Genomic DNA, 23,323 nt, shown 5'->3' with positions numbered 1-23,323 from the left:
GTGTGTGTTTTTCGAATTTGGGGAGATTTGAACGTGGGATTTCGTCAAAGCCCCGAGATCCAATATTCTGACGATTGCAATGCTTTTTTTTAATATAAAATATTTTTAAATATTTTTGTGTATTTCAATCCTATTTCTTAAATGCAAAGAAATAAAAACTGAGCTAATTTTTTTAAAGAACTCTATAACTGCTTGATGATAAAAGCTAATTTTGAAATGAGCTACTCTTCATTTGAGGAACAGGAAATTTGACATTCTTTTTCTTTCCAAAATCAAGCAAAAATCGATTTTGCATTCGACGCACAATTATAACTCATATTTAAGGAGAAAAAAATTGCATCGTAATTACATTATGGAAAAAACATGGTTCTTGATTTAGCATTTCAGATCAGTAATTACAGTAGAAGCTGTAGATAAGAACCGATACGGAGCATTTTTTCCCCCTTCATCTAAATTTTCATAAGCAAGTTTTTCATGCTCGGTCAATAACCCCGAGGGTTGCAATAATTACAAAAACCTCATTTTTATAGGTTGAAAGCGGTCGCTGCATTAGAAAACTAGCATACATTTCTCTCTTTAGATAAATGTATCATACTGTCTTAAGAGGGGTGGGGGATGGTGACTCATTAAGAAATGCAACGCATTTTGATTATTATGCGCATAATTCTTGTTAGATTTAAATTAAATTAAAGAAGGCAGAAATGTATTCCTCACTTGGGATTTTAAAGTAAAAAGAGAAAAAGGTTTGTCTGTTAAATTTATGGTAAAATCCTAGATGGACCAACCTCTTAGCGACTTATTTGAAATCTCGCCAAGATGGCTACTAATTGAATATTTGTTATTATTATTTTTTAATTAGAAAACGATACTTCAAGGCCAGAAATAATAATAAATAAAATAAAATATAATAAATAAATAAAATATATAAAATAAATATAATAAAATAAAAATAAATCCATCTAGGTTGCCACATTGGCGACGTTATCGCCATTTGTTTAGCGAGAATTCAAAAAGACGCCAAGAGGTGGGCTGTGCTAGGGTCCACCCAAATTTATTATTTTCAATTATCTTCAAGCTAATTTATCTCAAGATAACGTAAATTTTCCTTTTATAAGGAAATTTTCGTTTAATCACGTAAGACAAATCATAGCAGAGAACACTCTTTTCCAAATTTTAATAACCTACAGAATTTTAGTGTTTTAACAAATTATAGATCTCTGTTTTCAATAAAAGATAATTGCAAAAAGTGTCCCAAAATTATTGCACGATTTGAATTTGCTACCATCCATGCAGAAAATTGTTCCAACCCTATTAAAAATCATTTGACAGCTGATTTAGTAAAAATTGATCGTTACACGATAGAACAATTTTTTTTACTCAAGATTTGAATTAAATAAAAAACATTTTTTTAAAAATATTTTTATTGAATTGAAAAATACACAAGATAGGGTTATATATGGAATAACACATACGGCAAATGGCCTATACGGGTTTCTGGAACATGCGCCCTCTTTCATAGAAATTTATATGACTATTTCGCATAATTTGATTGAATTTTGATGATGTAGCTTTGCATTTCCTCCTTCATTGCTTTCGTGTTTGTGTGCTTGGTGGGATAGACCTTTGACTTCAAATAGCACCATAAAAATAATTTAGGTTGCGATCTCTTTCAGATGATATAGGGTGACAATTCTCAAATTTTTAAACTGTCATCGCCAGACTTTTATTAAATTGAAATATTAATCAAAAATAAAAACACGTTGTTCTATCGTTCAACGCTCCATTTTTTTTAAATATAAATTTTAATTTTCAGCTGCTAAATGATTTTCTTAATTGGATTGCCACCACTTTACTGCACGAATGGTGGCAAATACAAATCTGGTGATAATTTTTGGACACCCATTATTTCATTTCTGTGGTTGAAGCCATCACAATCCATTTTTTGTGTAATAAGTCAATGTGTATTTCCAAAGATTTTAATCAATTTTTTACTATTAAGTATGATTAATTATGCTGATTTCAAAGTCAAAGTCATGTTATTTTGGAAAAATTATAAATTTACTATTTGTTTTTTAAACAAATGGAAAAAACTTAAAAATACCCTTTATTTTTCAAAACAATTCTTAGTTTGAAAGTAAACTCAAGTTTTACAAAATATTCTTAATTTGAAAGTAATCTCTAATTTTTAAAAGTTTTCTTAATTTGAAAGTTATATCTATTTATTGACATAATGTTCTTAATTTGAAAGGGATCTCTAGTCATTGACGTAATGTTCTTAATTTGAAAGGCATCTCTATTCATTGGCATAACGTTCTTAATTTGAAAGTGATCTCTATTCATCGACATAATGTTCTTAATTTGAAAGTGATCATCGACATAATGTTCTTAATTTGAAAGTGATCATCGACATAATGTTCTTAATTTGAAAGTGATCATCGACATAATGTTCTTAATTTGAAAGTAATCTCTATTTATCGACATAATGTTCTTCATTTGAAAGTGATCTCTATTCATATACATAATGTTCTTAATTTAAAAGTGATCATCGACTTTATGTTCTTAATTTAAAAGTGATCATCGACATAATGTTCTTAATTTAAAAGTGATCATCGACATAATGTTCTTAATTTGAAAGTGAGCTCTATTCATCGACATAATGTTCTTAATTTGAAAGTGATCTCTATTCATTGACGTAATGTTCTTCATTTGAAAGTGATCTCTATTCATATACATAATGTTCTTAATTTAAAAGTGATCATCGACTTTATGTTCTTAATTTAAAAGTGATCATCGACATAATGTTCTTAATTTAAAAGTGATCATCGACATAATGTTCTTAATTTGAAAGTGAGCTCTATTCATCGACATAATATTTTTAATTTGAAAGTGATCTCTATTCATCGACATAATGTTCTTAATTTGAAAGTGATCTTCGACATAATGTTCTTAATTTGAAAGTGATCTCTATTCATTGATATAATATTCTTAATTTGAAAGTGATCTCTATTCATCGACATAATGTTCTTAATTTGAAAGTGATCACTATTCATTGACGTAATGTTCTTCATTTGAAAGTGATCTCTATTCATATACATAATGTTCTTAATTTAAAAGTGATCATCGACTTTATGTTCTTAATTTAAAAGTGATCATCGACATAATGTTCTTAATTTAAAAGTGATCATCGACATAATGTTCTTAATTTGAAAGTGAGCTCTATTCATCGACATAATATTTTTAATTTGAAAGTGATCTCTATTCATCGACATAATGTTCTTAATTTGAAAGTGATCTTCGACATAATGTTCTTAATTTGAAAGTGATCTCTATTCATCGACATAATGTTTTTAATGTGAAAGTGATCTCTACTCATCGACATAAAGTTCTTTATTCGAAAGTGATCTCTATTCATTGAAATAATGTTTTAAATTTGAAAGTGATCTCTATTCATTGACAAAATGTTCTTTATTTAAAAGTAATCTCTATTCATTGACAAAATGTTCTTAATTTGAAAGTAATCTGTATTTATTTACATAATGTTCTTAATTTGAATAATTCATATTTATCGGCATAGTTTTCTTAATTAGAGTTAATCCTTATTTTCCTATATTTTATTACAATATAAATTTCTTCTATATGTGTAGGGAAATCTTCTGAACTGCAATAAACTTTTTTCTATTATAAGACTAAAAATTTTTACATTTTACCTTTTTTTTTCAAGTTTTAGACACACTGTTTTATTAAACATGAATTAAATTTTACTTGTCCCTATATACGAATTGTAAAACAAGAATGATTAATTATAAAATTAGAATTCAACAGCGACATCCGTTTTAGTTAAGTGATCATAATCAATAGGTATAGTTAGAATGCTTTACAAGCAATACAGTTTTATAAGTATAAAAAGATAGCAGAAAAACAGATCCGACAACATCATTCGTACCATTAATCTGTTTTATTTAGAAACATAAAAATGAATGAAATGTGCAAGAATGAAAAATGCTCACTCATATTTAATTTTTTTCAACTTTCTGAAAATATGATCGAGCCCATCGTTAATTAAAAGTTATCGAGAAGCATTCATTGAATTATCTAGTAATGTGAATACGTATTGCTCAAAAAAAAAGACTCAGCACAACATTGAGCTATTCTTTTTATAAGTCGAAGCACTCGCAAAATTTCATTGACTGATGTTGATTTCTCATCTTGTTCCCCTTTAACATCATCATTATGTTACATACCACCATCTTTTCTGACAATGATAAATTGTGTTGCCAGTACGACTCATCTGCACACGACGAATTGCGTTGACAGCATGATTGACCAGTACATGATGTGTTGATAACATGATTCACCTTTCACATAATAAATTGTCCCACGTATTCTTATAAAATTATTTCTAAGAATAATTTTATAATATAATAAGTCTCTCAAATTATGTGAACGTTGATCCATTCAACATAATCTTCCTCGGAAATGTATGTGCTGTCTTTTCAATGAATTGATTACTCCTGATTTCAATAATTTTTTTCAATAAATTAATTTTTTCTTGATTAGTTCAGATTATCCCTCCATGCCAACCAGGTCGAAAATCAAAACTGGTCACTTCAAGATAATTATTCATCACTAGTACCTGCAAATTTTATAAGTTTTTCCGATACCGAAAATTATTTGATCAGTACAGCCATTTGACGAGCCGCGGTGGCCTGGTGGTAAGGTCTCGGCACGTGAGCTGTAGGGTTTCAGATTCGAGGCCCGATTCCATCGAAGAACCGTCGTGTAAATTAGTCCATTGCACGTTAAATCCGTCAGTGCCAAACGTCCTCCCACTGGTATGGCATGGTTGGGCGAGGGAGGTACTATTGGCACGTGAGTTATAGGGTTTCAGGTTCGAGACGCTATTCCAACGAAGAACCGTCATGTAAGGAAGGTCTATTGCAAGTTAAATCCGTCAGGGCTGAACGTCCTCCCACTGGTATAGCATGGTTTGAGAAGGAGGTACCAGCTGAGGTGTCGTTCTTCGTCCTCTGACCTCTGTTCAAAATTGCGAGGTCCATCCCAAAATAGCCTTGTGTTGCTTAAAACGGGACGTTAATATAACTAAAATTAAAAACTAAACTGCCATTTGATCGTTATATTCGCTATTTCTATATGCGACGACAGCTGCAATTAAATGCAAAGTGATTCATAGCGCAAGATGATCTTGCGCCATAGATCGCATCCTCTTGTATCTATGAATATATTGTATTATTGTTTTTGGTACATTTCAGTCCTGGATTTCAATATGATGAGGAGGAAAAGGGCCTAATCTCATCTCCACATCTTCTGAAGCTCTTAACGTTGGCAAAGTTGAAAGCGATTGCTCCTGAAAGACTCTTTTTTTTATTAGATGAATTGCCTCTTCATTAAGAAATATTACCCTTACTTTTTTTGTTTCCTTTGTTCTACACATATCCGAATTTTATCATTGAGTGATTTGGACTCATACGCTAACTTCGAGCTCCTATTTTCGTATATCTATAACTTGATTACATTTTTTGTTTCATTTTTTTTATAATATTTTTTTTCCGAAAACAGTTTTCTATTATCGTATCGAGCTTCTTATTTGAATTTTTTTCTCAAATTCCTAGAAGTACTGAAATACTGAAAAACTACAATTAATTAAATACTTTGTATGAGTTTCTAATGAAACAAAATTAATTTTTCTTTTTAAGACAAAAAAATGCGCTCCTTTTTTCTTATTTTATATATTTATCTCCAATATTTTCACAGTTCTCTCCGTGACATTATGCTATAATTTTTGATATCTAATCCACGATTCAGTTTTAAAGCATAATTCAAAATAAGGAACAATTAATATTCATAAAAAAAACCTGAAGAAAAGAAAATAGTTTTTTTTAAAAAAATAATTTTTATATGTAAATATGTTTGAAGTTTGAACGAGTGCACCAAAATCCTGTGATTTTTAAATAAAAAATAAGCTAAGATATTTCAAAGAAACATTTGATTCATGATAATAAATCTTAGCAAAAGATTTTATACAATAATAAATATTTTCTCATCCCGATTGTTTCACAAAAAGAACAAAGTTTGCGCCTTCATTATCCGCCATTTTCTACACTCGCAGCTATTAATATTGACTTTAAGAATGAGCAGATGTTTTTATTCTTGGCTGAGAGTATTTGATATTGATTTTCATTCCACAGACATTACCTAAGGGCTTTTTTTCTTTTCTTTTCGATATATTATAATCAACTTTACCGCGAATCATACTTTTATTCTCTCCTTGAAATTAAGATATGAATACATGTATAGTTAATGATTAATAATTTTCTTAAATATTAGTAGTATTATAAATTCTTAAAAAAATAAATTTCTGTTCTACAAACACGAGTTTTTATTTCCTTTTTGCTGAATAGTAAAATGAATTCGGAATTTAAAACTGACATCTCTCTTTGCTGAAAATATTTTTCAAACGTGAAGTATTAATAAAATCTTCTTAATGTAAATCAACATTTTAATTAAGACAGATTTTAAAAATACGTTTTTACTTTCATCATAAAAATTCTTTTAAAAATTTTAACTGTTTTGTACTTTTTTTTATTTAATTTATAGTTTAGCACTACAGATATAAATTTTAAAATCTGTTTGTATGTATGAAATATATATAATTCAACACTGTTTGGTGAATTCAAACACACATTCTTTAGCATTTCGAAAGATTTACTGCGCTGTTAAAAACTTTTTACGATTCTTTAATCGAAAGGAAATAATGAATTAATTTATCCACTATAACTGCTGAACAAGTCATTACTCAAATATAAATCTTACACCAAATTAAAATTTAAAAAATTCGATTCTAGTGAGATAAATTTAATTTCTAATTTTAATTAATTAGTATTAAAACATATTAGTATTTAAAACATATGTTGCAAAAATAACTTTTGCGTTGCCTATTTTATTTGTGTAGATTTAAATATATCTACTGCCTGCGTGCTTTTGCCAATGTTGAAGTTATTTTGCTTCGACGTTTCTATTTTTGTTTATATTGGTCTTTTTAGCTGAGTTTGCTTTGAAATTCTTGCATAGTACCGTTAGATGAGTGTTTTGAAAGCTATATTTCGAAGTTGTAGTAATTTTTTTTAACTAATTGTCCTAATTTTATCTCATATTTTACCAATTTTAAAAATTTTAATGCTCCCAATTATTATACAATATTTTAAACTAGTTTATATCTTTAGTTAACTGAATAGAGTTTTATTATTTAAAAATACATGAACAAATTAAAATATTTTCAAAATATATATGATTATTGGCATTCCCAACAACATTTTATTTTTTTCCATGAATGTTATTTACTTCCGTGTTATATGTCAGAGGGAATCTTGGATACACTTCATTTCCTCAATTACATCTTCAACATCTAGTGCACAAATTTGGAAGAAAATTAAAGCTGCGAATGGGATATACAATGAGTTTTCCTTTCCAGTATTAAAAAGTGGAAATACTCAGTATTCATCCCAAGCAGATATAGTCAATGTCATTGGACACTCGTTTGCGCAAGTGTCATGCGCAGACTCGTATAGTCCAGCTCTCCTTGAGACTAAGAGACGCGCTGAACAGAGGTCTTTAAATTTTGAAACCAACAGGCAACTTCCATACAATTCGCCATTCACGATGTTTGAATTGAAGATGGCTTTAAACGAAGTTCGTGATACTACCCCAGGACCTGACGGAGTTACATACAATATGCTTCGCCATTTGAACACGGTTTCTCTCTCTAATCTTTTACACCTTTTCAATAGAATATGGACTGAGAAACAGTTTCCTTCACAATGGCATGAAGCAATTGTTATTCCGATCCTTAAACCTGATAAAGATTCTACTAACCCTCTAAACTACAGGCCGATTGCTTTAACAAATTGCATGTGTAAAACTCTAGAGCGCATGATCAACACCCGCCTTATTTATGAATTGGAGATACGTAATTGCATTCCTCCTTTGCAAAGTGGTTTCCGTAGGGGCCGGTCTACAATAGACAATCTCGTGCTTCTGGAAACTGAAATACGTAATGCCTTTGTAAGACGGAATCATCTTGTTTCAGTCTTCTTTGACATAGAAAAGGCCTATGATCGAGCCTGGCGTTATGGTATTCTTCGATCACTTTTAAAGTTTGATTTTTATGGCAATTTGCCGATTTTTATTCAAAATTTTTTATCCTCTCGCATCTTTAGAGTACGTATTGGAAATTCTTATTCCAGCCATTTTATTCAAGCTGAGGGTGTCCCTCAGGGAAGCGTCCTCAGTGTGACACTTTTCATCCTTCATCTTAGTCAGATTTTAGATCAATTACCTCCATCTGTTAAGGGCACTTTGTATGTTGATGACCTTCAGATATCTTGTCAGGGCTCTAGTATGCATTTAATTGAGCGACAGCTTCAGCATGCTGTGAATAAGTTAATGACATGGTGTAACGAGAATGGCCACACTCTTTCTGCTGAAAAGAGCCGCTGTGTCCATTTCTGTCGGAAAACGGGTATACATCCAGATCCTATAATTCGCATTGGTAATGTGGACATTCCTGTAGTTACAGACATGCGATTTCTGGGAGTGATATTTGATAAGAAACTCACCTTTCTTCCACATATTTTGAAATTACGGAAGAAATGCGAATCACTTCTCAATATCCTTAAAGTTCTTTCGACAACGACGTGGGGTGCAGATCGCACTTGTCTGCTCAGGATTTATCAAGCAATAATATTAGCCCGCCTTCATTATGGATGTGCTGTGTATGGCTCGGCTCGACCCACTGTTCTACGCAAATTGAACACTGTACATTATTCTGCCTTGAGAATCTGTTGTGGTGCCTTCAGAACCTCGCCCGTACAAAGTCTTTATGTCATCTGCCATCAGTTACCATTACACTTAAGACGTAAAATGCTCTCGGCTCAGTACTATCTTAGGATCCAGTCGCTTTCTAATCATCCACTAAGGCAAATGACAATTCCCATTGGTCTTCGTAGACTTTACAATGCTAGCCCCTTCAATATTCTCCCCTTTTGTGAGAGAATTCAAACGATTATTGCTGATGCAGGTCTTGGTAACATACAAATTAAACAAGCAGAATTCTATGTCATTCCACCTTGGGATGTCCCTGTCTTTTCATACCTCAACCCCTTTTATACATTCGATAAGTCTTCCACAGCACCTGTCATATTTCAAAAACTCTTTGCCTCTCACAGAAATCAATTTTCGTTATACGAACCTATTTTTACTGATGGCTCAAAATCGGAGAGTTATGTTGGCTGCGGAATTAAATTTTTACAAAAAATCTAGTTACCGTTTACACAACTTTTGCTCGATTTTGACAGTGGAACTTGTAGCTATTTTTTGCGCTCTTCAGAAAATTGCAGTTTCTGATGGGCGTAAATATATTTTATATACAGACAGCATGAGCGCTTTGGAGATATTATCCCACCCTGGTAAATTGATGCATCCTGTGGCAGTAAATATTTTATGTCGCTTACAAACACTTCAGGCCAGGGACTTTTTAGTCTTATTCTGCTGGGTTCCTGGTCACGTTGGAATTTTGGGCAATGAAGACGCTGATTGCGCTGCCAAAGCAGCTTCTACTTTATGGCAGACATCAATTCCATATCGGGATTCAAAACTTAGAATTATTCATTATACGCATTCCCTTTGGCAGGAGTCTTGGGATATGGAGACCCATAATAAGCTACATTTTATTAAACCTCATATTCATTTGTGGCCCATTGTTTCCATAAGATCAGCCGACGTGAAACTGACTCGACTTCGCATCGGTCATACTCGCTTCACTCACAAATATCTATTATTTGGTGAGAGAGTGCCCAGATGCCTATCATGTAATGTTGATTTTACTGTTGTGCATATCCTAGCTGAGTGCCCCAATTTTAATTCTCATCGCATTAAATATTTTAACTCAACTTCACTTAACATACGAGAATTAGTGGGAGAACCTCCCCATCTGTATATTTTTAACTTTTTAAAGCTATTGGATTTTATCATTTTATATAGATTAAAACTTGTTTTGCTTAACTTGTCTCTCATGCTTTGATTGTTGCTGTTTTACTGACCTGATCTTTAATGTAATTTTAAATTTCTCACGTGATATCATCTCAAACCATACGATTGGCGCAGTATAGCCTACTTTTGGCTCTTGCGCCATTAAACCCAAATAAACCAACCAACCAACCTTGTTATATGAATTTTGTAATTACTTGAATGCTATTAAAATTCATAATTATTACAACTAAATGTTTTATAATCACTATCTTTTTTTTTATCGAATTCGTCCTATTTCGACCTAACGATCAGTGATCTGTTAAATCATAGTTAAGCTCTCAGTTCTTGAAAAAATAATTACTGTTGCTGAAACACAATTTATTCTTTATTTTACGCCTTGAAAAGATCATCTTTCAGATAAGTTATTTAGATATTGTTTTATAACTCTCAAATACTGAAAAGCGAAACGAAAATATCGCATTGGTTTGAACTAGCAGATAGTTAATATTCTTTAGAATGAAATGGCGAATTCTCTCACAAAAATGCCAACAGAGTTGAAATCGTTTATGCAAAAGATGGCCGTTAGTGATAATATTATGTATTACCAATTAATTCTGATTTAAAATTTGAATCATGTTTAATAAAATAGCTTCTGCGAAGATACTGTGCGAATTATTTATTTCATTTTATTCCTTATTCTATCGTTAAAATTCAGAGATAATGAAATAACAACGACTATAATTACCCGAATGGTTATAATGCCTACATTATTAAACAAATTTGAACTAGATGAAAAATCTTACTGACACACTTGCCATCACAAAAATGTTACTGGTCATAATTTCTAGAATTTATTGAAATATTCAATTTATAGAAACAATTCTATGAAACAAGCAGAATCAGAAAGAAATATCGTCTGACAAGATTTTTCTCAAAAAAGAAAAAGTTTTAAATAAGCGCGATTTCCAAATACTTCTTCAATCATTAAAGAGCTTTTATACATATTAATTTTTATGCATATTAATTCTAATTTCTTGGCATTAAAGAATAGTTCTTGACAATTCTTACTGACACACTTGCAATCACAAAAATGTTATTGTTCTTAATTCTGTGCATTGTTTGAAATATTCAAATTATAGAAGCAATTATAAACACAAATAAATCTCGTCTGCCCAATCAAGATTTTTTTTAAAAAAAGTAATTGTTAATTATCAGAGCCAGAGCTTTTTAGGTTGCATTTTCCAGAAACTTTTAATCTTTTGATTTAAAATTTAATCTCTTAATAACGCTTGTAAGAACCTAGTAATTTCATGTTTCTTCCATGTCCAATTAAATGCAGTCACATTCTAAAACGGAGGAGGGATAGAATCTTTTTTTTCCTGGATTCTTTTGGGATAATACTCAATTAGATTTGAAGCTAACATGTAATGAATAGAATATAAAAAAAACTTAAGATTCAGAAATGTACATTTTCCTATTTTTGTTACATTCTTCGTAACTTACATAAAGAAATTTGAACTAGATGAAAACTTTTATTGACACATTTGCAATAACAAAAAAGTTATTATTTATAATTTTGTGCATTGTTTGAACTATTCAAATTATAGAAATAACTCTATGAAAGAATTATGAACACAAATAAATATCGTCTGCCAAGATTTTTTTCCAAAAAAGTATTTAATAAGCGCTATCTCCAAATTATTCTTCAATCATTAAAGAGTTTTGATGTATATTAATTCTGATTCCTTGGCATTAGAAAATAAGTTCCTTTTTCTTACGAGATATCTCAAAAAAGGATTATTTTTAAAAGTAATTGTTAATTATCTGAGCCAGAGGTCTTTAGGTTGCATTTTCCTGAAACTTTTAATCTTTTGGCTTAAAATTGAATGTCTTAATAACGCTTGTAAAAACCTAGTAATTCCATGTCTCTTCTATGTCCAGTTACATGTATTCAGATTCTAGAAAGCAGGAAGGATAGAATCAATTTTTTCCGGATTCTTTTAAGATAATACTCAATTAGATTTGAAGCTAGCATGTTATGAATTGAATATAACAACTTCAGAAAAGATTCGGAAATGTACATATTCTTATTTTTGTTACTTTCATCCTCTTTTTCTCTAGTTTTTAAGCATTGATGGAGATTCAAATATACAGACTTCATTGGTTAGTTATATTAAAAGTTTTTTTAAAAAAATCATAAATATTTGGTGCATTTGCATAAACTGTATAATTTAATTATAATTCCCGATAAATTGATAATTATTGCTAAAAATATATTCAATAAAAATTTTATCAAGAATGTGTAACGACATAATTTCATATTTCTAGAACATCTAAAAGTAAGATTTTGAATAAAAAAGTTCATCTTAACAAATCAAAATTGAAAAAGAAGGAAATTAGAAGAAGAATATGTTCACATATGCCTCAAAATTTTAATACTGATTTTTAATGAATTTTTCACTGTAATTCTGTAAAGTAATTCCCTTTAGAATATGTCACCAGATAAAATTAGTTAATGAAGAAGATCCGGATATTTAATAACTATTCCATTTTACTAAATTTCTTAAAAAAATTTGGTAGGAAGTATTACTTTTAAACAAAAATATCATGTACTAAAAATAATTCTGCAGATTTAATTAAAAACAATTTGAAAAGAATTTAACCCTTTAAATGGCCATTTTTTTTTCTAGTTATATTATGTTAAAATATTTTTAGGCTTGAAATTAGAATAAGAAAAGAGATTCATTTAGCTTATTAGATAAATTTAATTTGATTATTTAATTAATTTGGTTAATTAATAATTAATTAACAAATCAAGACACATCATTTTGTCTCAGATAAATAACTGTAGCATCTAAGTTTCTGACTTACTAAAAAAAATTGTCAGAACTTATGCCAACCTACATAATTTCATACAAAGATTGATAAATTTGGTGGGGTGCATACTTCCCACGACCCTAGATAGGGTTAATTAAAAAGTTAAATAAATTTCTTTTCTTATCATTCTTCTTTCTTATCACTCTTACATTGTTCTTCTTCAATCTTACAAAAAAATTGGGTACTCGTACGAACATTGTTCGGTTCCTTTCTTCGAGTTGAAAAATATTCCGTAATAGAAGTCATAATATAAGACTGATCCATTTTTACTCGAATGTAATGAAATTAAGATACTTTTTTCTTTAAAGATGGAGCATTTGAATTAATTGTCATTCGTTTCCACATTTGCTGATTTCTTACACTTTGTACCTCATCGTTCATTCAGTACCATACAATATTTGAGTATTTTATTCAACATTTTTTAAGAATAATTTAATTTCGTTTCCATATAAAAGATGTATCGGTTGATAAATATAGGATAAACATTTGCAACATTGCAAAATATTTGATAAAAATCTTAAATAATTTAGGATTTAAAATTAGAAAGAAATGAAGAAATAAAATAGTAAATATTGAGGGATAAATATCTTAAGAAATAAATATCATAAATATTTATTAAAATATGATTAAACTTGTACTTAAAATATTTTGAATTCGTCTATCAGCGCTCTTATTTTAAAAGATTTTATTTTAACAATATTTCTTGATTAAAAAAATTATTTTTCTTTATACTGAGTTGAGTACAAGATTTTTAATGTCTTTATTTCATTCTTCTTTAAATTCTTCTTTAATGGATCTTAAGGGATTATTTTAAATGACCAAAAGGTTAATATTTTAATTTTTGTTTTTTAAAAAGAATGCAATAATATTTTAAGCTTATGCTTATCTCATCTTTTAAATTAAATTCCTGTATTATTTTAATTTTCTCTAACTCATTTATTAAGAGAATTGTTTATCTTTAGAGTCAAGAAGATCCAATTATTTCTAGGATAAATCTTCAAAGAACTTTTCAGCCAGAAGATCGAAACGAGACAAATAATCAGCTTATGAATTAATTGAAAACAAATATCGATGGATTAGCTTATTATAAATACCAAAGGGATTAATTGGTTGAAAAGGAAACATGAAACCAATATTTATAAAATTGTCCAACAGAGAAAATAATGAATTATTTTTCCCGAGAGATTCATGTAATTTATGGAAGATAAATCAGAAAAATTAAATATATTTCTAGCCATAAAGGAAGATCATTGTTATTGAAATAAAGTAGAAAAAATAGATTTTAGTTATTATCTTTTATGAATAAAATAAAAGATGAAACAAACGATAATGCTCTCCCATTGATTTTGCCTTACAAAAAACTATAAATGTGCACTTTTATTAGTACACTGAAATATGCAATATTTTATTTCAGTAATTTCCAAACTTTAATATATTCCTTCAATATAATTGCTCATTTCCAGTCAGTACCTATACTGAGATTTCATGCATTGGTTTAGAAATTCAATAATCTTTAGAATTTAAATGCAAAAATCATTTACAAAATTTTTCAATAAGCACTTAACATATAAAATCTATCTTGATTTACCCTCAAATGGACGTATATATTGTGTAAGTACATCACAGAATATTTCATAGATATTTACAAATTCTGGGTAAATATCCCAAACCGAATTTCATCTGCTAGCTCAATGCGATTTTGAGCGATGATGTTCACAGATAGACAATGCGTTTATTTTTTGGATTTGAGGAGATATGAAAATGAGATTCCGTCAAAGTCCAGAGATCGAATTTTCTGATTATTACAATGCTCTTTTTTAATATGACTTTTTAAAAAATATTCTTTTGCATTTCAATCCTATTTTTTAGACACAAAGAAATAAAAACTTAGCTAGTTTTTTAAAAAGAACTCTATAGCTGCTTGATGATAAAAGTTAATTTAAAAGGAAGCGACTTTTAATTTTATTAAGAAGTAATTTTACATCCTTTTTCTTCCAAAATTAAGCAAGAATCGATCTTACATCCGACGCATGTAGAAGCCCAATTATAACTGATATCTTTAAAGGAGAAAAAAAAATTGCAACGAAATTATATTCTGGAAAAAACACGGTTCTCTATTAAGCATTTGAGATCAATAATTACAGTGGAAGCTGTGGATAAGGACCGATACAGAGCATTTTTCCCTTCATCTAAATTCTCATAAAAAAGTTTTTTATGCTCGGTCAATAACCCCAAGGGTTGTAGTAATTACAAAAAACTCATTTATATAGTCTCAAAGCGCTTGTTGCTTTTGAAAAAAAGCACACAATTTCTCTTTCGGATAAATGTATCATACTGTCTGAAGGGAAGGGGTGATGTCTCATTAAGAAATGCAACCCATTTTGATTATTATTAAGCGCATCATTTTTGTTAGATTTTATTCCATGAAGGACGGCTTTAATGTATCCATCACCAGAGACTTGTCTTCTAAATTATTATTCTCATTTTCTTCAAGATAAAATAAATTTTCCTTGTGTAAGGGAATCTTTGTTTAATTACATAACATAACGCCATCCTGTGCCCCCGGTGCCTATAACACTTAATACGAACGCTTAAAAACATACGCACACACACGCACGCACACACACACACACACACACACACACACACACACACACACACACACACACACACACAATGATTTGATAAAATTAAATTTGTGTTTGAATTTCTGATTAAAATTGTAGTTCCATCAAATTTTGATTTTAAACTTTTTGAAAAAATGTATAATTGGTTTCCTGGCACTTTACTAATAACTGAATGCCAGCGATTAATGGCAAGAAAAAGGATCACATGTAAATATTTTTTGGCAAATGGTATACAATTGATGTACAAATACATAACATAACGCCATCCTGTGCCCCCGGTACCTATAACACTAAGTTATCTAACCAGTTAGATGAGTACAAGATGGAAGGGAAAAAAAAAGAAAGAAAGAAAGAAAGGAATTGTTGGTAGAAAGAAAGAGACGACAGACCATCCAGGGTTCTCCAGAGAGAATCCCAACGGTGTCAAATCCTACACGACTGTATTTAATTTTTTGGTGACGTAATAACCGAATAGAGGGGACAAGGATACTAAAACAAATGGTCACTATAGGTTCAACTTAGAGGGAAACGAGATTACTAACTGAAAAATTGATAAACTACATTGAGAACATCTGTATGACATGTATAAGCATATAAATAATCACTGAAGAATCAGAAATCTGTAACGTCAGTCTGAGTCCTGTGGTTTTGATTTCCTTCGTGAGAACTGCACTTTTGAAGTTATAATTTTGGCTGATTTTGACAAGTGGCATTTTGGTCTCAGTTATTGTGTAGTCTTGAAGAGGTCTTGGTATTTATGAATGTGGTTTACTATGGAAAGGATATTGCCGCGTGAAAGGGTATTCGATGCAACTCTCCTGTACCATTCTTCCTTGGGACTTGTTTCTGGCTTCCTCATGTGCCATGAGAGAGACAGTAGGCATTCGGTGGCATAGTGAATTGGGGATCCTATCTCCCCACAGCTACAGTAAGGAGAGTTGGCCAGGTGGAATCTGTGTAGGTATGTCGGGAATGGGCCGTGTCATTTACAGAAGACAAATCATTGCAGAGAAAATTATTTTCCAAATGTAATGTCCTACTGAAGTTTAGTTTGTTAACCCAATATTTGACTGTCATTAAAAGATAATTGTAAAGATTTGAAATTGCAATATTTATCGCAAGATTTGAATTTGTCACCATTCGTGCAGAACGTGTTGCCAACCCTATTAAAAAATCATCTGACAGTTGATAGTTTAGGGTTAGTAAGAATGGTTACATGAAAACTTTAAACGATAGAACAACATGTTAACGTAAGATATGAATAAAATAAAAATAATTTTTTTTCTTTAAATTTTCATATTTTTATTGAATTGTAAGGTACAAAGGATAAGGCCATGTTTGAAATAACACAAAGGCAAATAGCTTGCACGTCTTTGCTGGCACATACGCACTCTTTTGTCGAAGTTTTCCAAGACCATCTTGCATAAATGTAGATGAATTTCGTTAAGGTAGCGTTGAATTTCCTCCTTCAATTCACTCGTGCTTGTGGGCTTGTTGGTATAGACTTTTGGATTTAAATAACCCATAAAATGTAATCTAGGAGGCGATCTCTCTCAAACGATATTGGAAGTTAATTCTTAAATTTTCGAACTGTGATCACCGGACTTTCAATATTTTTGAAATATTGTTCAACAATGAAAACACGTTGTTCCATGACGTAACACTCCAGTTGTACTATCGCTAAAATATCAGCTGCCAAATGGTTTTTTTATAGGGTTACCAAAAGTTTACTGCACGAACGGTGGTAAATTCAATTCTTGCTATAATTTTGGGACATCCTTTATTTTGTCTCTGTGGTTAAACCGATCACAATCTCTTTTTTTGTGTAATAAGTAAATACGTATTTCCAAACTTTTAAACTAGTTTTGACTATTAAGTTTGACTTATTATCTTGATTCTGTAGCCAAATCTACGTTATTCTGGCAAATTTATAAATTTATAATTTTTTTTTCTCAACCAATTGGAAATAATCTTAAAAAAATCATTATTCTTTAGAGACAATTTTCTTAATTTGAAAGTAATCTTTTTTTTTGTTCAATCCAATTTTCTTGATTTGAAAGCAATATTTATTTTTCTATATTTTAATATATAAATTTATTTTAATATATAGGGAATTTTCCTGAACCACAATTTGCTTTTTTCTATTATACGACTAAAAATTAAACATTTTTTTTTTTTTTTTTCATTTTCTGGATCTGAGATTTAACGATTTTTGTTCTTTTATAGAATTTTAGCAAATATCTTGAGATAATTTTTTTTAATAAATGATTTGAATGATAAGCATTCTGTACACTATTATAAATTTTAGCAAATATCTTGAGATACAGTTACTTTTTTTATAAATGTTTTCAATGATGAGCATTTTCTAAACTATTATAAATTTTAGCAGAATTCAGCGTGTACATTTTGTTTTGATTTGAATAAATTGTAAAGTATTTTAAGTAATAAATTTCACCATACGACTAAAAAGTATTGACGATTACAAAGATAACCAGGATTTAATACTACCATATTTCAATTAATTTTATTTGCTAAAAAATCAAAAATAATATATATATATATATATATATATATATGTTGAGAAACATTATTATAATTTTCAAAATAATACACAGAGAATCAATACAAAAAGGGCAATTAAGACATATAATATTAATTATTTTAATTTATTTTTAAAATTCGTGGATTAGTATTTTGGCAAAATTAATCTGATGAAATGCAGCCAAATGAAATAGCTGATATTAGAAGGCAATATTTTTATTTATTTTATTAAGCTTAAGGATTTATATTTGTTTTAAGTGGAAAAAAAAACGTCGTCTGCGTGCGTCATCGAAAGCCGCCTACTGGCGTGATGGCTAAAGTATCCAATGACTACAAATGAGTAACATGTAAAAAAAATCGTCTGCTAATTTCAGCACTTCCACATAAAATTTAAATAAATGATTTTATTGAAAATTATTTTGGTGAGCTTTATAAAGTATATTGGATTTTTTACTTTTATTTCTAAATTTATGTAATTAGAAACACAATCTAAAATGAAAAATATTTTTAAAAAATGGAAAAAAAGGAATGTATTATTTCAATTTCTCGTCAATTGAAATTTTATTACCTACGAAATAATTCAGAGGAATTTATTTGTTTTATTTATTTCGTTTTGCTTATTTTTGTGGAATTTTTGTTGCCCATAATAGGAAAAAAAATGTCTTAAGGTTTTATTGCTAGATGTATAATTAATCTGTTTTTTTTTTATTTGAAATATAAAGCACCAAATACAAAATATTTCATTAAAAACAGAAGGATGACTTAATTTTCTGAAGATATATAATTATTGTCTTTTATATTTAAATTGATCGCATCATCTCTGAGGTAATGATATTTCATGTCATGGACTGCGATGAATATGTTATAGTTTTTGACGATCATTCAATAGCTATTTGAAACTTCTAAAATTATTTATTTCTTCCTTCATTTCACTGGAATGGGATTTGGATTCAGTCTTAATGTCTTCTTTATGTGCCATAGTGGAAAATTTGAAAATGAACTTGGTTAAATAATCTGCAGGAAGGATATTGATTGAATGAGGGAGGAAATTCGCTCGGGGGATATTCTATAGGGCACAAGCAAAATTTTAATCATTCTTCTCCATATTATCATTTTTTTTTATTTACAAAAAAATATAGCCATTAGTAATCGTTGGGGTTTAAAAAAACTTTGTGCGTGTGTGTGTATATATATATATGTGTGTGTGTGTGTGTGTGTGTGTGTGTGTGTGTGTGTGTGTGTGTGTGTGTGTGTGTGTGTGTAAGTAAGGCAAGAAAGCAATTACATTAACAAATAACTATCATCACACATTATCAGAGATCTTTACATCTGTAAGCAACTGAGTATAATAAATGTTTGTTTAATATCAGATATGAAAAGTTCGAAACATTGTGATATTTTTTCTCTAAATAGTTTTGTAACTTGTTTTCGAAATTATAAAAACAAGATTTATTTTGTTTCTGATAAGAGAAGACAAATTGAACGATTTCCTCAAAAGAAATCATTGAATCAGATTGCATATTTTTAAAATATCCATCATTGCAATGGATTTAATGAACCAGTCGTCTTTGGCGACCAACTGGTTAGAGAGAAAATCGGTTAAATTTAATTTCAGTTATATCGCTTAGATGTATTTCCATATACATGATTCCATCAAATTATCAGACATTAGAACGGTGTAATTTTCATTGTCTTACATATGCTTTGTTTATTGTGTATAGGAATCTTCTAATGGAGAGCAGATTTATTACATTATAGCGCTAATAAAAATATAATCGTATAGTGCATGCATCTTTTAAATTTATCGACGTTGTGATTTCACTTTTTTATTCGTCTTGAAAATTGCACATATATTAAAACAATCTCTCTTAAACTTTCAATAATGGAAGAAAATCATATATATATATATATATATATATATATATAAATTTCCAAAATTGAAGAAGTTTTACATAACTTTTAAATTTGTACCATTGAAAGATAATTTTTTAGACTTTGAAACGATATAAAATGCCTTTTCGTGTTTTAATATTTTTGAAAGTATTTATGGAAAAATTGCAATATTTCTCTTAATGTTTAATTATTTAAAAATTTAATTATAATTTTAAAAAATTCACATTTCTACGCTTATATATATACACACATATACATATATGCTAAATCATTTAACTGTTAGTCAAATGGTCTGCTTCGTAATGTGTGCCAATATGTGAATGTGTTATATTTACCAAATAAAAACACAAACTAATTTTTATTATTAATAGATATATATATATCCTTAAATCCAACGAATGAATTTGTTGACTATATACACAAACGCCGGAAACATTCTTTGCAGGTATTATTTAGTAAGTATTCTTTGTATTTCTTCCACTTTCCAAGTCCATTTTTCAAAACCTTTATCTAAATTGAGAATCCGGGAAAGGTTTTTCTTTGAATTCCATGTTCGAATGCCGTGTCTAGTCCGTTTTATAGCAAATCTGAAAGCATCTATTTCCTGTTTAGTGCTCCTATTTTCTTATTTCGATATCAAAATTGGCTGAATCCCGTTGCCATGGTTACTATCTTATATACGATCAAAAAGAGGGCTTTGCTGTATTGTTAGTTTTACGCAATCCGTATTTCGAAAAAAAAAAATGGAATTTTCAGCTCACCAACCCTTTTTTTTTCTTTAAGAAATATTGCCTCGCTTTCAGTATTTCAAAAATTTGTTTACATTTTATGACCAAAGAAAGCGTACATTTTGAATTATAATCATTTCTAACCACAAATAATTCAATAAAAAGTATACAGGTGGCTTCTTAAAATGTATTCTTTTTATTTATTTTGAATTTAATTTTGAAAGAATATTATTATATGCAATAAAAAATGTAATATGTGTATAGTAATCAGTTTCCTTGCAAGGTTGCCCTTCATTTCGCACGAATGATCTCTGAAACTGCTTTCATTTCATTTTCTCTTTAATAACTTAATGTTATAATTAAATATAATAAATTATAATCTCTATTTATAAATAATAGTGTTTTATTTTAAGTAAATAAAACTTCAAAATATGTCGATTGTTTTCACTCCAAAAACTGTGCTATTTTAGTTCATCGTGAAATTGATAGGAAAAAAGAAATGCTAGCATTAGCTGTGTTAGCTCATTTCAATTATTTTCAATTTCTCAACAAAATTTATTCATTACTTAAAATCTATTTTATGCAAAGCAATTTAAAAAAAAAAATAAACATTTTAAAATGGATAAATAGGAAAATTTTAAAAAAATGCGATTCTAAACTCTACGATATAAGGGAAAGAATTTGTCATTTCAAACTTTAATAATGAAGAACTGAAGCCGAAATTTCATTAAATCCAATTCCTAGTAAATCCATAAAGATGATCGCTACCACCTGACATCAGGAAGAATTGCAAAATTTCGCCCATTGATCAGAACAATTGTAAACGCCCAAAGCAATCAAAATTAGTCTCTTCTATTCAATCAATATTTTAATTAACTATAAAATATTGATCTTATGTTACTTTACTTAATAATAACTTTTAACAAATTCTAAAAATATACATTGGATGCATTGTAGGAGATTGGATAAATTAAAATTAATAGTTTAATAAATAGTTTTTTGTTTTGTTTTCATCCTTTTCTAAAATTGCAATAACTTCTCAAATGATACAAAAATAATATTTTTTTTTATTAATTGGTTTATAAAAATAAAGCATATTCCAATTTAATCATTTTGCATTTTTTAATTTCATTGACAATACTTAATAAAATTCATAAAAAATAAATACTATTATAAGGAAAAACAAATTTTAACAAGATGGATATGTCCTTCTAAAACTTTCTCGCATATGCTCTAATAAAGATTTTATCTCTGAGCATGCCTTGCGTTGCTCTGCAGTACAATAGTTGCGAAATATCACCTTTTGGCGCGAATTTAGTATTTTTACTAAATTTATCGTGTCATTTTTGACGAGTTATTTGACTATTAACCCCCAACATGTGTTTAACAGTACTCGGAAAACGAATTTGGGCTTTAGATGCCTTTTTTTCAACGAATAGAAACAAAGATTGACATAAAGCTGCACTTAGGGTCACAAAATCTCTTACCAAATTTCATATTTAAGCTCTTGCATTTTTGAATCATCTTGTTTACGTGTTTCTGAAAGCACAGGCAGCCAACGTGGTTTGAATTTGGCTCAAAATTTAATAGATGTCTACATTATCTATACTTATATAAAACTCAATGTGTGTATGTGTGTTGGCGCTCTACAGGTCAGACCGTTCGACCTACAGCTAACAAATTTGGCACATGCATACCTTGGTGGTCGGAAATGTGCACCTGGGCTCCCTTTTTTGAATTTTTAATTATTAATTAAAAACTAACTTTCCCGCCAAAGAATTCTTCATTTCCCCACCGCTAAATGAGTAAAGCTTCAGTTTTTTTCCCACGCTAAAGATGATAGGCTTAACAAATTTTTGACCGCTTATTTCAAACGATTCTGTTTATTTTCTTAATCTTCCCATTACTAAGCATTCCTGATTATGTTTCTCTTGCATGGTTAATTGCATTTATTTTTTAGTTCAATTTATTTTTTAGTTAGTTTTAGAGTTCAAAATTAATTCAAAGCCCACCACTATGAACTTAGTAGTAAGGCTTCTAAGGCTAAGACTACAAAAATTTTAAGTTGAAACATTTTATATATACATATAAACATATAATATTTATATATACATAAAAACATTATATATACATATAATATTTTTATACAACACATATAAAGCTCAATGTGTGTGTGTGTGTGTGTGTTGGCGCTCTACAGAAAAGACCATTTGACGTTTAGACGAAGTTGCACAAAATATTGAATTGAAATATGGTCAACTATTGATCATGGCAAACCAATAAGCCACTAAAGGTTGCCAGTTTAGAATAATATTGGAATCATTATTACTTATTTAACATATTGCGCTCAATCTGTTTGGAAAGTCCTATAAAATAATTTTAATGTGGTATTTACTTAAGGCTTATATCCTTAAAAATTATCATAATTTTATTTTGCTTATTAATTACTTTAAAAAAACTAAATCATTAAAAATTGATGGTTAATTGGTGTGATTGATAAAAATTGGTGTTAAAGTAATTTACTAATTAATAAAAGAAGTGTCTCATAATATATGAAGCTTTGGGCTGTACAATTTCAAACTCCGTCTCTTTTTACACAACCAGGAAAATTTG

The sequence above is a fragment of the Argiope bruennichi genome, chromosome 7, assembly GCF_947563725.1.
Source record: "Argiope bruennichi chromosome 7, qqArgBrue1.1, whole genome shotgun sequence".
NCBI classification, from domain to species: Eukaryota; Metazoa; Arthropoda; class Arachnida; order Araneae; family Araneidae; genus Argiope; species Argiope bruennichi.
This window is presented reverse-complemented; position numbering follows the sequence as displayed.